This window comes from Dendrobates tinctorius, unplaced genomic scaffold, assembly GCF_039654945.1.
Source record: "Dendrobates tinctorius isolate UK_male_01 unplaced genomic scaffold, ASM3965494v1 ptg000086l, whole genome shotgun sequence".
NCBI classification, from domain to species: Eukaryota; Metazoa; Chordata; class Amphibia; order Anura; family Dendrobatidae; genus Dendrobates; species Dendrobates tinctorius.
The window spans coordinates 2,672,620-2,688,180 of record NW_027361754.1 but is presented as its reverse complement, the minus strand read 5'-3'; the positions used below and the strand labels follow the sequence as shown (position 1 = coordinate 2,688,180).

The 15,561-nt window shown below is 42.6% G+C and overlaps 1 protein-coding gene across 2 annotated transcripts in view; it reads right to left on the bottom strand.

Annotated features, from left to right (window-relative positions):
* The window catches only part of ROBO3 (roundabout guidance receptor 3), a 401,016-nt gene that overhangs the window by 98,066 nt on the left and 287,389 nt on the right, over positions 1-15,561 (bottom strand). The window lies entirely within an intron of this gene.

The window sequence follows — 15,561 nt, the reverse complement described above, 5'->3', positions numbered from 1 at the left end:
ATGTGCGATACTGTCTGCTGAGCTGTGCATCTAATCCTATCATATGTGATACTGCCTGCTGAGCTGTGTATCTCATCCTATCCTGTGTGATACTGTCTGCTGATCCGTGTATCTAATCCTATCCAGTGTGATACTGTCTGCAGAGCCGTGTATCTAATCCTATCCTGTGTGATACTGTCTGCTGAGCTGTGTATCTAATCCTATCCTGTGTGATACTGACTGCTGAGCCGTGTATCTAATCCTATCCAGTGTGATACTGTCTGCAGAGCCGTGTATCTAATCCTATCCTGTGTGATACTGACTGCTGAGCTGTGTATCTAATCCTATCCAGTGTGATACTGTCTGCAGAGCCGTGTATCTAATCCTATCCTATGTGATACTGACTGCTGAGCTGTGTATCTCATCCTATCCTGTGTGATACTGTCTGCTGAGCCGTGTATCTAATCCTATCCTGTGTGATACTGTCTGCTAAGCTGTGTATCTAATCCTATCCTGTGTTAAACTGTCTGCTGAGCTGTGTAACTCATCCTATCCTGTGTGATACAGTCTGCTGAGCTATGTATCTAATCCTTTCCTGTGTGATACTGTCTGCTGAGCCGTGTATCTAATCCTATCCAGTGTGATACTGTCTGCAGAGCCGTGTATCTAATCCTATCCTGTGTGATACTGTCTGCTGAGCTGTGTATCTAATCCTATCCTGTGTGATACTGACTGCTGAGCCGTGTATCTAATCCTATCCAGTGTGATACTGTCTGCAGAGCCGTGTATCTAATCCTATCCTGTGTGATACTGACTGCTGAGCTGTGTATCTAATCCTATCCAGTGTGATACTGTCTGCAGAGCCGTGTATCTAATCCTATCCTGTGTGATACTGACTGCTGAGCCGTGTATCTAATCCTATCCAGTGTGATACTGTCTGCAGAGCCGTGTATCTAATCCTATCCTCTGTGATACTGTCTGCTAAGCTGTGTATCTAATCCTATCCTGTGTTAAACTGTCTGCTGAGCTGTGTATCTCATCCTATCCTGTGTGATACAGTCTGCTGAGCAATGTATATAATCCTTTCCTGTGTGATACTGTCTGCTGAGCCGTGTATCTAATCCTATCCAGTGTGATACTGTCTGCAGAGCCGTGTATCTAATCCTATCCTGTGTGATACTGTCTGCTGAGCTGTGTATCTAATCCTATCCTGTGTGATACTGCCTGCTGAGCCGTGTATCTAATCCTATCCAGTGTGATACTGTCTGCAGAGCCGTGTATCTAATCCTATCCTGTGTGATACTGACTGCTGAGCTGTGTATCTAATCCTATCCAGTGTGATACTGTCTGCAGAGCCGTGTATCTAATCCTATCCTGTGTGATACTGACTGCTGAGCCGTGTATCTAATCCTATCCAGTGTGATACTGTCTGCAGAGCAGTGTATCTAATCCTATCCTGTGTGATACTGACTGCTGAGCTGTGTATCTAATCATATCCAGTGTGATACTGTCTGCAGAGCCGTGTATCTAATCAGAATATTTGGGACACTGTCAGGTGAGCTGAGCTAAACATCCCAGCCTGGTGCTGTGCTGCTGAGGGGAGCATTTAAGCATCTACTATGTGATACGGTCGGCTGAACAGGTGTATCTAAGCCCATCACACACTATTCCTAATGCCACATGACGTGGATAGTCAGGATGTAGGCGTTGGGGCGGTGTCCGCCTCACTAGTGCAGAGTATTTCAGGAGACACCCATGTAAGCAATGCACAAGTCAGGACAGAAGGCGAATTCTGTCATCAGTCCGAACACAGGGGATGATCGGCATTCATGGTTGCGTTCCTTGTATCTGAGAAACCTTCATACAGCGACACTAACAAGCAGCACAACGCCCGCAGCTCAGCCCTCATATGTCATGGAATCCCCCTCATCTGCAAACGTCAACTTTACAGTTCTTCAAAACAAGAGCCCAACTCAAAAGAGCGTATAATTAAAAGCCCGGCAGAGCGAGCGGCGCTGATCAGACCCACATGTGGCCAGAACATCGCACGCCAAGGATCACAAAGGAGCCAGTAAAGAAAGCTCCGCCATTGTGCAATGGAAAGTTCCGCAACTTCTCATCATTTCCCATCTCACCTGGCTGTCAGTGAAGGAAACATTAAGAACTGGACAGACACATATAAGTGATCCTTCTCCAACAGCCAATGGCTCCCAAATGATCTACTACAGGGAATCCCCGCTGAATATGAGACGGTCTTTGTATTTCCAGACCTTGGAGGACCCCAAAAATCAGGATTCACGGAATCCGATCTGGAGGACACGAGTATAAGCTGAACAGTCAGGACTGCAGAATGACAGAGGACTGCACTGACACACTGTAACAAACTATCAGAAGGGAGAATTGTGTGCTGAAGAGAACCTGTCAGCAGGATTTCACTCCCCAACGTATTTATATGAGCACTCTTACAAAGCCAAGTACAGCAAGACATTTTTATTGTCAGTCCGTTACAGAGAAATCCGCATTTAGTGTATGTGCACACGCTGCGGATTCTGCTGCGGATCCACAGCGGATTTGGCCCTGTGGATCCGCAGACAATGTACAGCACCATGATATTCAATGGGATTTCAAATCCGCAGTGCACATGCTGCGGATATTTCCGTGCGGTTTTGCTGCGGTTTTAAATCCGCAGCATGTCACTTCTTTCTGCGGATTCCGCTGCGGTTTGACACCTGTTCCATTGTCCAGGTGTCAAACCGCAGAGGAAAACCACAGACAAATCCGGAGATAAACCGCAGGTCACTTTACCTGCCGTTTAACCTGCAGATCCACGCGGAACAATCCGCAGGTGAATCCGCAGTGTGTGCACGCTGCCTAAAACAGACAAGTTGGGCCGTGCAAAATTTTCGCACATTGGTCGTCGGGGGCGCAGGCAATTTCAGAAAAAGCATGCTGTTCAAATGTAAATGTATTTCATGAGATGATGATCACAGACAGGTATTTATATATGTAGATTGGTAATCCAATAAATTGGTTTGATAAGTGGAGGCCAAAAAATGTCTTCGGTTGAGGTGCCAACTGCATTGCGTCTTTCTGCAGGTTTATGAAAATGAATGTTTAAATTGTATTTAGTGATAAAATCGTGAAAGTGTGGTTTGTTTGGCTATTTTCTTGCTGAAGGGGGCAAGTTTACCTTTCAATTGGTGTATCATACGTGTGTGTGGGGCGAAGTAATCAGCGAAAAAGCAGTGCATGTTTACCAATGTGTTTGCATATGTGCCTCACCATTTGTGTGTATGGGTAGAAGTAACCGCCGAAAAAGCAGTGCATGTGTACAAATGTGTTTACATATGTGACTCACCTTCAGTGAAGTGTGCAATCCTCCAATGTGCATCAAATAAGCTGGGCAAGCACTTGAGCAAGCTGGAAAGACCCCAAGGCAAATGTTTGGATTTGTTTGTGATGTCTGTAAGCAGCTTTGTGGTACTGTGCTTTGGGGTCGTGTGCTGCCACCTGCAGGTAATTTGACCTTTCAAATGGTGTACCATTTGTTTGTGTGGAGTATGAACGGAGCAAGTGTGCATGCTTACAAATGTGTTTGCATATGTGCATCACCTGCAGTGTGCAATCCTCCAATTTGGCTAAAATAGGCTGGGCAAGCAGTTCGGCAATCTGGAAAGTCCCCAAGGAATATGTTTGGATTTGTTTGTGATGTCTGTAAGCAGCTTTGTGGTAGTGTGCTTTGGGGTACTGTGGTGCCACCTGCAGGTCATTTTTCCTTACTTCAAGATTATGAAAATTAATGTTTAAACTGTATTTTGTGATCAAATCGTGGATGTGTGATTTGTTTGGCTATTTTGTTGCTGAAGGGGGCAAGTTTACCTTTCAAATGATGTATCATTTGTGTGTGTGGGTGGAGTATGAATGCAGATACAAAGTAATCACCGAAAAAGAGTGTTTAGAAATAATAGGATATACAAATGAGGCTAAAGTGCTATGGTAGATCTAAAGCCTGTGTCACTCCAGCTCTATCCCCGCCCAGCGCTGCCTCCACCTGATTGACCGTCTCTATGCTGTGTGATATTAAGCAAAGGAGCCGTAAATCAAACAGGAGTAACATGGAGTAACTGTAGTATCTGGAGTAACTTATCTGTCGGATATACATACCAGCTGATAAAGTAATCCGCGTTAGTCTGATGAAGGTGTGGTTGACAGAAAAGTTAATTATTTAACACACTGGATTACAATAAAAACTAGATCAACTACTCATCCATATAGAAGGGCCGGGTATCGTCTGTCATTCCGGAATGTTGAAGAAATGTCCCAGATGTGAAGTCATCTTATAGTAGACTGACATGAAATTAATAATGTATCCAAGCCTACCATGTGCGATGCCGTCTGCTGAGCTACTGTATCTAATTTTACCTTGCGTTCTACTGTCTGCTGGGACACTGTATCGAAGCCTACCATAAGTGATACTGTCTGCTGAGCCACTAAATCTAATCCTACCATGAGGTACACTGTCTGCTGGGATACTGTATCTAAGCCTATCGCAAGTGATACTGTCTGCTGAGCCACTAAATCTAATCCTACCATGAGGTACACTGTCTGCTGGGATACTGTATCTAAGCCTATCGTAAGTGATACTGTCTGCTGAGCCACTAAATCTAATCCTACCATGAGGTATACTGTCTGCTGGGATACTGTATCTAAGCCTATCGTAAGTGATACTGTCTGCTGAGCCACTAAATCTAATCCTACCATGAGGTATACTGTCTGCTGGGATACTGTATCTAATCCTATCCTGTGTGATTCTGTCTGCTGAGCCACTAAATCTAATCCTACCATGAGGTATACTGTCTGCTGGGATACTGTATCTAATCCTATCCTGTGTGATTCTGTCTGCTGAGCCACTAAATCTAATCCTACCATGAGGTATACTGTCTGCTGGGATACTGTATCTAAGCCTACCATAAGTGATACTGTCTGCTGAGCCACTAAATCTAATCCTACCATGAGGTATACTGACTGCTGAGCCGTGTATCTACTCCTCTTCTGTGTGTTACTATCCTATGCGATACAGTCTGCTGAGCCCTTGTATCTAATCCTACCATGAGCGATACTGTCTGCTGAGCCCTTGTATCTAATCCTACCATGAGCGATACTGTCTGCTGAGCCCTTGTATCTAATCCTACCATGAGCGATACTGTCTGCAGAGCCCTTGTATCTAATCCTACCATGAGCGATACTGTCTGCTGAGCCCATGTATCTAATCCTACCATGAGCGATACTGTCTGCTGAGCCGCTGTATCTACTCCTCTTCTGTGTGTTACTATCCTATGCGATACGGTCTGCTGAGTCGCTGTATCTAATCCTACCATGAGCGATACTGTCTGCTGAGCCGCTGTATCTACTCCTCTTCTGTGTGATACTCTCTGCTGAGCCACTGTACCTAATCCAATAATGTGCGATACGGTCTGCATAGCTGCTGTATCTAATCTTGTCCTCACAGGACTACATTCCCCATCATGAACTTTGGTCAGCGCCAGAAGCACAAACCTAAAAGGTAACTGGAAACCTGTGTCCTGTGGAGATGGAAAGGATACAATAGGCACCGGATCTCTCAGAGTATCATCTTGGGGGTCTCGCAGCGGGCAGGGGGGAGATGAGGCATCCTCATGTATAATGGTCACTTTCATATCCCACACATTTCTATAAAGGGTGAACTCGGGCACAGGGTCATTGAAAGTCATGAATCTAAAAGAGCATTTAACCTGACATATTTGCAGTGACTCCTCACAGCAGTGGGCCGGCTGCAGCCCCTCAGCTGTCCATGTGTAACCTAATAACAGCAGCCCCCCACAGCACTATACACAAGAAGCCCCCTGCAACTCACACAGCCCATCTGCCTCCAGCCTCAATCATTGCTCCAATCCAACAACCAGGACCTGTCCATTATACTATATCTGTACAGAATAACAATGTATCACTAGAGTATACACACTGCACTTAAAGGGGAATGCACACAAATAAAGGGGGAAAATATTGGCACCAGTGACAATTTATATCAGTAACATGGAATCATCTTCTAATTCTGTCCACGAACATCTCTGACCAATGAAAATAAATTCTACATCTAGCTTCATTTTACATGTGTCTTATCTAGTCCCATGTAATAAAAGGAACTAGAAAATGAAAAATGAAGTATTCCAGCACCTCCTCCCTGACCCCGTCCTGTCCCTCTGTCCTGCGTCTGGCTGTTAGACAACTGACTGCAGCATGATCCTCCGGCTGCCTGCAGTAGGACAAAAAGAAACCCCAAACCCCTCTGCAAAGTCTCAACTCTCAGGCAATCTCCAGCAGAAAACGAAACAGATCGGCAGGGGATTAACTGCTTGAGTTCTCTACAGAGTATTTTACAATAGCTCAGAAATCGGCGAATCCTCGCAGGTCACAGTGCGCGCGCTGGGGGGATTTAAAAGCCTGTAGTCACACAGAGAGTGACTGCAGACTGTTTGTTTTACACTAGACAATACAATCATCCATACAATATTATGGGCACCACATAGACCTCCGTACAGTAAAATGGCCCCCATATAGTGCTCAATACAGTAAAATGGGCCCCATATAGGGCTCAATACAGTAAAATGGGCCCCATATAGGGCTCAGTACAGTAAAATGGGCCCCATATAGGGCTCAGTACAGTAAAATGGGCCCCATATAGGGCTCAGTACAGTAAAATGGGCCCCATATAGGGCTCAATACAGTAAATGGGCCCCATATAGGGCTCAGTACAGTAAAATGGGCCCCATATAGTCCTCCATACAGTATTATTTGCCACATATATTGCTCCATACAGTATTATGGAGCCCATATAGTGCTCAATACAGTAATATGGGCCTCATATAGTGCTCAATACAGTAAAATGGGCCCCATATAGGGCTCAGTACAGTAAAATGGGCCCCATATAGGGCTCAATACAGTAAATGGGCCCCATATAGGGCTCAATACAGTAAAATGGGCCCCATATAGTCCTCCATACAGTATTATTGATGCATATATTGCTCCATACAGTATTATGGGGCCCATATATTACTCCATACAGTTTAATAGGCCCAATATTATTATGGGCCCAATATAATGCTCCAATCGTAATAATGGGCCCCATATATTGCTCCATACAGAAAAATGGGCCCCCTTATACTGCTCGATACAGTATATAATGGGCCCCCTTATGCTGCTCGATACAGTATATAATGGCCCCATATATTGCTCCTTCCAGTATAATGGCCCAATAGAATGCTCCTTACAGTATAATGGCTCCATATATTGCTCCATACATAAAAATAAGTTCCCCGCTGCTCTGGTCTCTTCAGCATTCTCTGGCACTCTACACTTCCCGGCAGGGGGAACGCTGTAGTGATTTCTTCACACCCTCTGCCATGAGACATCACAGAGAGTCTGAAGACGCTGAAGAGACCGGAGCAGCAGAGACCCAAGCAGCAAGGAATGGGGAGAGGTGAATATTTGAGGGGGACAGCCGGTGCCACAGTAATGACAAAATAGAGGAGCAACTGCAATAATGAATCAGGCCCAATTATTATTTCTATTCACTGCAGAGATGGTCAGGATAAGATTCGCCAATTCTAGAAGAAAGTTGTCAGACTAAATATTATAAAACGGAAAATGCTAGAAAAACTAGAAGAAGCAGCAAAATGATACGTGTTTTCGCACATAACTGATCTCTTCCAGACAGGTCTCTGGAAATAGCGGAATTTTGCTTGCAGAGGGCAGAGCAGCGAAACGCGCGTCGCGCGGAGCATATTTTCCCGCTCTGTGCACACACAGCAAAGAAAACATATAAACTAGATGTGAAATGCAATTAAGAGGAACACATTCTTCACGATAACCCCTGACACGCTTCATACTGTAATTAATGTCACACACAGATCATTTTATCATTAGGTCAGCGCAGAGTGATCCGTGCTCCTGCGCCGTGTAATGTGTGTCACAGAGTGGCGGATGAAAAATAACACTGTGGGGTTTAATAACAAAACACAGGGATTGGATCCGGGCTGTCACGGCGTCAGAGTTACATGGACAGATATTATAGGAAAGTATCCTCGGTCGTCACGCCGGGAGCAAATGCTTAACAGTTTCTCTGAGTGAATATTGATGGACATCGGGACGGGAATGAACTTGTAATAGGAGCTCGACCATTATAAAAATGAATGCAGACGGGGGTCAATGATGTTTCCTGACAGAACACAATGTAAACCACTGCCGGATCACTGATCTACCCCATGACAATGGCGACTAAGTGGCCCGACGGTGACATCACACTGTACAGCTGCGGTAATGGTGGGGGCAGAAATGTTCTTCTGGAGCTAACTGTGGGATCAGAGATCCCTACTTAAAGAACAGGTGCTTTTCATTGGTAGAAGCAATGTAACACATTCCCATATATGACACATTTACTATAGATGACCACATGCAGAAAGATGAAATGGCAAGAGGGTGGCCAGCCCCAATAATTGCAGGGACACCCCGTTCCAGTAATTACCTCGCCATCTCTGCGCAGCTTTCCTGTGCTACCGTTTGTTGCATTAATGTCCCCTCGCCGGTCAGTTTAATGAGGTGGACGTGGTTACTGAGGCACCGAGTCTCAGAACACTTACTAAGTCTATTCAAGCGGGGGGCAATCTGCCTTTTCAATTACATTTTGCAGCTTGGTTTTCTGGAGAAGACTGAACAGAATACATTATAGCTTCTCTAAGAGGCAGAAAATTTACACTGAATTTGTAGCATTAACAATCCCCACGTGTCTGATACAAAGCATTTCTATCACTAGAGCCACAGCCTGACACACACTTCTCCAACAATGCTGTAATATCTGGGATGAAAAGAGCAAAGCCGAGCAGCTGAAAACCCGAGACCAAAGCCAGGTACAAACTAGAGCCGCATCATGTCAGGTAAAAGTCATATAGCAGCTTTATTCTTGTACATAGGGGCAGTATTATAGCAGTTATATTCTTGTATAAAGGAGCAGTATTATAGTAGTTATATTCTTGTACATAGGGGCAGTATTATAGTAGTTATATTCTTGTACATAGGAGCAGTATTATAGCAGTTATATTCTTGTACATAGGAGCAGTATTATAGTAGTTATATTCTTGTATATAGGAGCAGTATTATAGGAGTTATATTCTTGTATAAAGGAGCAGTATTATAGTAGTTATATTCTTGTACATAGGGGCAGTATTATAGTAGTTATATTCTTGTACATAGGGGCAGTATTATAGTAGTTATATTCTTGTACATAGGAGCAGTATTATAGCAGTTATATTCTTGTACATAGGAGCAGTATTATAGGAGTTATATTCTTGTATAAAGGAGCAGTATTATAGTAGTTATATTCTTACACATAGGGGCAGTATTATAGTAGTTATATTCTTGTACATAGGGGCAGTATTATAGTAGTTATATTCTTGTACATAGGAGGCAGTATTATAGTAGTTATATTCTTGTACATAGAGGCAGTATTATAGTAGTTATATTCTTGTACATAGGGGCAGTATTATAGTAGTTATATTCCTGTACATAGAGGCAGTATTAGGCCGGGGTCACACTAACCGACGCAAAATACGGTCAGTATTTTACATGCGTAATACGGATGAATGGCCCCTAAACAGTGCTCCGTATGTCATCCGTAATCAAGGTGTGGTCGCGTATTTTGCGCATGTAAGCATCCGTATGTAATCCGTATGGCGAGATTTTCTCGCAGGCTTGCAAAATGGACATATAATGGAGCCCAATGACAGGGTTTATAACAGAAACCAAAGAATAGATATAGACACATAGAATGCATATATATATGTGTATTCTATGTATGTATATCTATTCTTTCGTTTTTTTATTAAACCTGTCAGTGTGAGTTTACTGTATAGTGCACTGAATTGCCGGCTTTGCTAAAAGACACCGGGTGCGTATTTCTCGCAAGTCACATATGTGGTCTGTGTGTAATCCGTATTTTTTGCGCACCCATAGACTTGCATTGGCTGTAGTACGCTGACAATCGCAGCATGCTGCGATTGGCACGGACCGTAGAATACGGATGAGAAATATACGGCTGGTGCGAGGGACCCCATAGAGAATCATTGGTCCGTGTCTAATGCGTGCTTTTAGCGCCTCTCACTCGGCCGTATTCCTCGCCAGTGTGACCCCGGCCTTATAGTAGTTATATTCTTGGACATAGGAGCAGTATTATAGTAGCTATATTCTTGGACATAGGAACAGTATTATAGCAGTTATATTCTTGTACATAGGAGCAGTATTATAGTAGCTGTATTCTTGTACATGGGGCAGTATTACAGTAGTTATATTCTTATATATAGGGCAGTATTATAGCAGTTATATTCTTGGACATAGGAACAGTATTATAGTAGTTATATTCTTGGACATAGGAACAGTATTACAGTAGTTATACTCTTGTACATAAGGGCAGTATTATAGTAGTTATATTCTTGGACACAGGAGCAGTATTATAGTAGTTATATTCTTGTACATTGGGGCAGTATTATAGTAGTTATATTCTTGTACATAAGGGCAGTATTATAGTAGTTATATTCTTGTACATAGAGGCAGTATTATAGTAGTTATATTCTTGGACATAGGAGCAGTATTATAGTAGTTATATTCTTGGACATAGGAGCAGTATTATAGTAGTTATATTCTTGGACATAGGAGCAGTATTATAGTAGTTATATTCTTGGACATAGGAGCAGTATTATAGTAGTTATATTCTTGGACACAGGAGCAGTATTATAGTAGTTATATTCTTGTACATTGGGGCAGTATTATAGTAGTTATATTCTTGTACATAAGGGCAGTATTATAGTAGTTATATTCTTGTACATAGAGGCAGTATTATAGTAGTTATATTCTTGGACATAGGAACAGTATTATAGTACCTATATTCTTGGACATAGGAACAGTATTATAGTAGTTATATTCCTGTACATAGGAGCAGTATTATAGTAGCTATATTCTTGGACATAGGAACAGTATTACAGTAGTTATATTCTTATATATAGGGCAGTATTATAGTAGTTACATTCTTGGACATAGGAACAGTATTATAGTAGTTATATTCTTGTACATAGGGGCAGTATTATAGCAGTTATATCCTTGTATATAGCGGCAGTATTATAATAGTTATATTCTTGTACATAGAGGATTATAGTAGTTATATTCATGCACATACGGGGAAATATTATAGTAGTTATATTCCTGTACATAAGGGCAGTATTATAGTAGTTATATTCTTGAATATAACTACTATAATACTGCCTCCTATATACAAGTACATATAGGGCAATATTATCTAAATTCCTGTACATAAGAGCAGTATTATAATAGTTATATTCTTGTATATAGGGGAAGTATTATAGTAGTTCTATTCTTGTATATAGGGGCAGTATTATAGTAGTTCTATTCTTGTATATAGGAGCAGTATTATAGTAGTTATATTCTTGTATAAAGGGGCAGTATTATAGCAGTTATATTCTTGTACATAGGGGGCAGTATTATAGCAGTTATATTCCTGTACATAAGAGCAGTATTATAGTAGTTATATTCTTGTACATAGGGAGCAGTATTATAGTAGTTCTATTCTTGTATATAGGGGCAGTATTATAGTAGTTCTATTCTTGTATATAGGAGCAGTATTATAGTAGTTATATTCTTGTATAAAGGGGCAGTATTATAGCAGTTATATTCTTGTACATAGGGGGCAGTATTATAGCAGTTATATTCCTGTACATAAGAGTAGTATTATAGTAGTTATATTCTTGTACATAGGGAGCAGTATTATAGTAGTTATATTCTTGTATATAGGGGCAGTATTATAGTAGTTATATTCTTACATTCTTGTAAGTGTAACATTACCTTAATCAGGACATCACTGCCCCCAATATCGTACATTCTTTCAGAGGGGATACAGGGACCTGTTAGCTAATGAGGCCCGTCTGGCTCTGTTGTTCAGGGCAATTGAGCTGAGCTGGAGGAGAAGACTTATTTGCATGGCAGGAGGGAGATTGTTGAGTTTAGACCCCAGGGTGGAATCTACACAAAGATGCAAATTATGAAGGCCAATTAGACAAAAGAGGATTGCGCGGGATACCTGCCTGACTTAACAGCGGCAAAAGGCATCAGGCCTAATTGAGTCCCCCACTAATCCGCTCGTTTCACTCACTGGCTATGGAGGAAATAAATATATAAATAAAACATGAGCCTGCGGCAGGGTCGGGATAATCCCCCTCCATATAGTATCACCGCAGTTAATCACCTGAAATTTAGGAATAATCTTGTTAATAAAAAGAATATTTTCAAGGCCTTCCCGCCAGGTACCAGCGCGCCCGCGGCTGTAATTACACAAAGCGTAAGCTTCTCGGTGGCGTGAGCCCCAAGATTACTTTATTCAACCATATTTAAGGATTATACACCTAAGAAAGCGAGTGCCATTACAGAGCAGCGTGCGACGGGCGGCCGGCGTTACGTACAACGGGGATGAAAAAAGGGATAATTCTTAATAGGACAGTGTTCCAGCTTATAATAGTGCAAAATTGCACAACGACAAAGATATAAAATCAGATAAAATATTCTGGAGTGTTGACCCCCCGATCTGCATCTTATTACATCTCATATCACAGCAAATCAATGGGCCAAGATGACACTAAATCTATCGACTGATCACAGGAAAACACGGCACCAATGTGTAACGAGAGTTTTGCACAGAGCAAAAAGGACAGAATTTAGAAAGGAAAGGATGTCCGGCTCTAAAAACTGAATCTGTGATTCCAGCCTCAAAGGGGTATCCCTAATCTAATCTTCTGTGTTCAGGAGCGCACTGATACTCTTCATCATGACTGTGTAATGGGACGGTGCGCTCTATCAGTTTGGTCATGCCGCTGGTCTGAATTACACATTCTCCCATGTGTTTAGTAGAGATAGCTTTTCCTCTGCAGTATCAGAGAACAGAAAGAATTAAACTGACTGGATCCAGAGATCCAGCGAGCCTCAGAGCAGCGCTCACAAGCTCTATAGCAAACAGATTCCAAGTGCTCACGCTCCTTGTCAAGAAAATCAGGCATTCTCCAACTACCTCCAGTGATCCCAAAAACATGGCTCTCGTGTGCATGTACAACCTCTGCTCCATTCACTGACTATGGGACTCCCGGGAAAATCGGAGCACTGTACTCAGCTTTCTCTGGCCGAGCTCCATTCAAGATGGTGATCTACAGGGCCCTATTCTCTGGATCTAGAGACTCTTTCTTGGGATTGCTGGGGTCACAGCGGTCGTATGTTGTGACCATTAAGTTATCCCGCATCACATGGGTATGGAATAACTTTCAATTATGGGACTCTGTCACCAGATTTTGCCACCTAATCTGGGAGCAGCAGGATGTAGAGGCAGAGACCCTGATTCCAGTTATGTGTCATGAACACTGAATAACAATTGTCACCATTTACTGGATGAATCAGTACAAATAATCCAAAAGGCAAAAGCTGTATTATAACATTTAAAAAGTGCACAGTAGCAGAAAACTAAATACACGACCTGCCGAACACAATCATAAGTGTTGGGGTCAAAACTCCCCCTATTCATCATATAAGATGGCCACCCACAAGTATAAAAGACACAACGTATGACAGACTGAGTGAAGTGCCAAGAAAATGCCTGCAGCATGTGAAGGTCATAGATAAACCACAAAAAGTGACAATAAATGTAGAAATATTACAAAAAAAAACAGTGGTCAATTGTAATAATTCTATAGGAAATACCAAAAACAAAATATCTTTCGGTTATTTCAGCTACTGATCTCATGGGATACCGGGCGTCCAGTGACATGGTACGTACGGAGTGGCACCTTGGATTGTCACTTTCCTGGAGACTAACAGAAGGGCAGCAATTATCAAAATCCAAGATTTCGCAATAAAACAAGTCTTCTCGTTGGACTGTGCAGATTGCTCATAAAACCAAGTGGGAGGTCAAAGAGCTTTTCAGCAGAACATGAGGCGGACTTTTTAAAGGTCCCTCATGTGTCACAGAAAGTCCAGTTTTTGCTTGTGACCCCAGCATTCCAGGGATTTACTGATTATCTGACCCTCATTGTTCCTCTGCCGTGTAAATTTCCCAATCAGCGGCTCTTGCCCCATTGTCCCGGCCTGGAGGGACCTTTCACATTCTGATCCTGCCTCTAACAGTTGCTATAGATCTCGTCTTAAAGAAAACACCTAAAAAACAGCTAATCTGTCTTTATCCCACCATCCAGAAGAAAAGGAGCCGGGTCCTGACAATAACTCCCCCCATTCTATGCCGTTTTTCTGGTAATGCCGAATGGCCTTCCGCATCTCTCTCCTGATGTCCCTGGGAATGCATTTGCAAATGTGCTCACAGATTAGGGCGGAAAAGGTTTTTTTTTTTTTCTTACCCTAAAATCTTCTGTATCACAAAAGAAAGGAAATAGATCCATAAGCAAAAAGGAAAAAAAAATTGAAACAAAAATCCAAAAACAATTTAAAAAAAATATAAAAATTTCACATTAAGAATTGATGTTTTTCCCCAAATTCTGGAAGCGCATTCTCTCCGGCAGGTTACATTCGGGTTCACCAAGAATTATGTTTTTTTTCGGAGGTGACAGAGGACGATGTGGCGGCCCAGCGAATGATTTATGATCCCATGGATCTGCGTCTCCTTCTCCGCTGTCAGGCGAGGTCTGACCTTAGAAAAAAATAATTTTCAATAAAACATCGGCTCGGCTAAAAGCTGACACGTTGATTTAGTGTCGGAGGAGCCGGTGTCAGGCCCTGTATCATGGAAGCCCGTGTGAAGGGGGCGGCAGGCCAAGTAATAGAGATTTATCATGAAATTATTTGGCTTTGTGGATCACATCGAGACTTTCGGGGAGATTTAAGAACATTTAGAAGACGCCTTTGATGCTGCCTTCTGATGGGGAGCTGGGGGCTTCGAAAATATGTGAGGCTGCAAATCCGCCATATTGTAACTGTATCATCAGCTGAATATGGAGCGGATACGTTTATGTACACCTGTATCTCAGCGGTAATGTAGCTCCGCCTGGAAGATGCCGCCGCCGATCTCCAGTTAGCAGTGACAGATCTCTCTGATGAGGACTACATCATATGGCTTGGGCCACGTGTGAGATATTTTTGGCCGCCATATTGTACCTGTATCATCAGCTGAATATGGAGCGGATACGTTTATGTACACCGGTAATGTAGCTTTGCTTGGAAGATGCCGCTGCTGATCTCCGATTAGCTGTGGACAGATCTCTCCGGTGAAGACTACATTATATGACTTGGGCCACGTGTGAGATAACTCCAGCCGCCATATTGTCGTCAGGTAATCACTGCTGCAATAACAGAAATGAGATCTGACGTTTCCTAGATTTGTATCGTCACATGGAAAAAAAATATATAAAATGGACATCCTCTCAAAGTCAGGCCGTTTATGCAGCAGAGCCGAGGTAGTGCCATTTGTCGTTAGATAGTACCGCACATGTGAAG